This window comes from Lycium barbarum, chromosome 6 (assembly GCF_019175385.1).
Source record: "Lycium barbarum isolate Lr01 chromosome 6, ASM1917538v2, whole genome shotgun sequence".
In the NCBI taxonomy this organism is placed as follows: domain Eukaryota; kingdom Viridiplantae; phylum Streptophyta; class Magnoliopsida; order Solanales; family Solanaceae; genus Lycium; species Lycium barbarum.
In genome coordinates this window covers 88,175,282-88,178,871 of record NC_083342.1, presented here as the reverse complement: position 1 = coordinate 88,178,871, position 3,590 = coordinate 88,175,282, and positions in this window count along the sequence as shown.

Below are 3,590 nucleotides of genomic sequence, written 5' to 3'. Positions count from 1 at the left end.
TCTACCCGCGTCTGCGAACCTGTCCCGCTACCAAAGTAGTCAATAACTGTACAACCTCCCTCAATGTCCTATCCTCCGCCCCTAGCTGAGGAGCTGGAGGCTCGGGCGCTGGAGACTCTGGAGCTGATAGTGAAGCCGCCCCCTGATCTCTAGTGGCAGCGGCTGGTGCTCCAGACTCCTCCGATGATGAGGACGTAGCAGAGTCTGTTGGCCGGGACGCAATATCACACATCATCTGAGCGAGGGTCCGAGTACCCTTCTGAGCCCGGCTAGTCTCTCCTACCACCGCCTTTTTCTTCTGGGCAGCCGTTGCCTTTTTCGGAGGCATCACTGAAAGAAAAACACATAAACTGATCAGAACAGAGTCATCCTAATAGCACAGCTCTATCGCACGATCTAAGATTCAAAGAAAGGAAACACCCTAAATGTCCTGTAGCTTCCTGTTTATAGATGTGGTGCACAACACACCGATAAACAAGACTCTACTAGACACGGTCTAAAGACATTCCGAGGACAAACCGCTCTGATACCACTTCTGTCACGACCCAACCCCGTAGGCCGTGACTAGTGCCCTACTTGGGCACCCTGACATACCTATCCATATCTGATCACATCCAAATAGCATATGCGGCCATAAGTACTATATGCCGTCTCAAATCATATCAAACTGTATCAGACACATTTCAACGCAACCATGTGCGAACATATATATATATATCAAAAGCCGGCAAGGCTGTCAAATGTATCAAAAGCCGACAAGGCTATCAAATGGCACAACGGCCCAAAACGCATATACAAAATGCACGCCGGCGAGGCTGCCATAACGAGTAGGGTCATACAAACACATCTGTACAGAAGTAGGCACACACACCCACAAATACGTCTACAGACCTCTAACAGACCAAACGAATCATATGGCGGGACAGGGCCCCGCCGTACCCCTGAACGAATATATATACATACATGGCGAACAAAAATATATACCAAAAGGTATGCTCTGAAAGGAGAAGAGCACTCCAACAGCAAAAAGGGGGCGTCCTAAACCGGTGGATCACCAAACTGTGCGTCTGTACCTGCGGGCATGAAACGCAGCACCCCGAAGAAAGGGGGTCAGTACGAAATATGTACTGAGTATGCAAAGCAGAATGTACAGAAAGTAAATCTGAGATATAAACGAAATGGAAGTATCAAACATAAGTGCAAATCCAACATATCAAAATTTGTTTGCTTTCAAAAACATGTAAGTCATGCATCGGGTACAGAAGAATATGGTTGCCTACCTGTCGATGGCGCCATAACACAGCATAACACCAGAAAGTTTCAAATCTCCGTATCCCCGTCACATATCACATCACAACATAACGCAATACACAGCATAACACCAGATATAAGTGGAACCCGACCCTCTTTTGCGAGTAGCTCGGTGAACCATAAACACAGCATAACTCCGGAGTATATCAAAATGCGCACGATAACAGAACCGACCCGGGAACCGGCGAAAGATATAACAGAACGCACGAGTAGAGTCGTGAGTAGTCATATGCATAAAATCATTATCATGAACTCAAACATAAGTAATATGATCATACTTGAAAATCGAAATAATAGTCATAACGAATTCTTTCAAAAGTTTCCGAATTACATAAAGGAAAGTCGCGGGACCCACGGAAGGGTATTGACCCGATTCAGGCCCGCCTATAGGAAGTATATTCATCATATGCCATATAAGCTCTTACAAAAATATTAAAGCAATCCGAACCTTTCGGAGGAAGATATGGCGTGTATAGCTCGGAATTCGTTTAAAACAACTTTTTGTGCAAAGTTTGGAAAATCAATTTCTTCAAAGGCATAACAGTTCATATTTCGTCACATCTTACATAGGAATGCCAAAGAATATATGTAAAGATCATAGCGAACTCAGATTTCGAATTTAGGATTTCCTTAAGGCTAGTAGTCTAGCCTATTTATAACTAAAGCATGCCAAACGAAAGAAAGGCTAAGCTTTACATACCTTGTACGCACTCCAAGCTAGCCAATCTAACGCTAATCCAAATCTACGCCTCGGGCTCCCTAAGGTCTACAAATATGCCAATGAATACTCAATGTTAACCATAGGCACTTAAGTAATTATTCATTCCAAACTAACTCTCAATTCTACAGAAAATTCGGCAGCATTTCCCCTGTAAATAGGCCATCCCGAGAATTTAACTCGCTCAAAATCAACAACAACAACCACAATGACCAACCTAGTATCATCAATAATCAATTTGAAAGGCAAAACAACATTAGTAGCTCTCTTTTACACCATTCGACAACTTTCCAATTATTCAATTTAATGACTTACTTTAAAGCCACAATATCGTTCGTACATTCGATTATTAACCCAAACCCATACTAGCAACATTCAAGAACATTCTAAACAATTCACATAATAATTCCAACAACCCACAATTTTTCCATTTTTGGGCCGAAAACAGTCCCTAGCCGAGCAGCCCCCCGCCCCCCCCCCCCCCCCCCCCCCCCCCCTTTTTTTTTTCACATCCCTCAATTTCAAGCCATGTTTTGTATCGACAATCCACAATATAACGATGTCATTTTCATAAAATATACAATTTATGTCAAACGCACAACTAGCCTCAAAACAGCCCCCAAATTCTCAACATCAATCTTGAGTTATTAATTTCTCATTTCCAACTAGAATTCATATCGACGATAACTAAAATACTAAGCGATAGTGATACAATCTTTGACACATTATAAAACTCACATTCGCCCACACCACACATAACATATGTTAATGATTCTTATATACACGAATTTCATTCAATGCACAAAGTTCTCCAAATCAGTCCGCAACACCTACTATGTCAATTTGGGGCATTAAATTCTCATTTCCAACCTACAAATCATCACAATAACCATTACGACGCTAAGCGATATAAATTCATTCCTTGCCAAACATTAGGGCTACACACGGCTACATTAATTCCATGTATACATATATTGACGATTTGTATTCTCTTCTCCACTCTACAACAATTTAACATGATACAAGACTAAATTCATCAATCCAATACCACAAAACACACACCCACTTCACACGGCCAACATACCAAACACACAACCCAACTTCAACATTCCATATTTCATGATTTCTATCCATTTTAGCATACTACAATAGGCATACAAGATTCACAATACATAAACAAGATGAAATCTTACCTTTGTTCTTCACTTCCTTCAATAGCTAGGGTTTGCAAATGGGCACTACTAACGGTTGGATGACCCAAACAACTCTTCCACGCTACTTAGGGACCTCAATATAGTGGGTTTGTATCAAGGAAATATTTTTAGGAAGGCTCAAAATGGGGTTGGTTTTTCTCCTTGGTTGGCCGAGAGCTTCAAGTTGAAGCTCTTCAACTTGCTTTGTTTTTTTCTTTTGCTAAGTATAGAAAATGAGGAAAGAAGACTTAGTGGTCATCTTTTAAATCCCCTAAAGAAATATCTCCATATTGTCTTTGGCCCACACAATGTGTTGGACCAATTAAAATTGGCCACACAAGGTGTGGGACCATATCAACTTACATGGC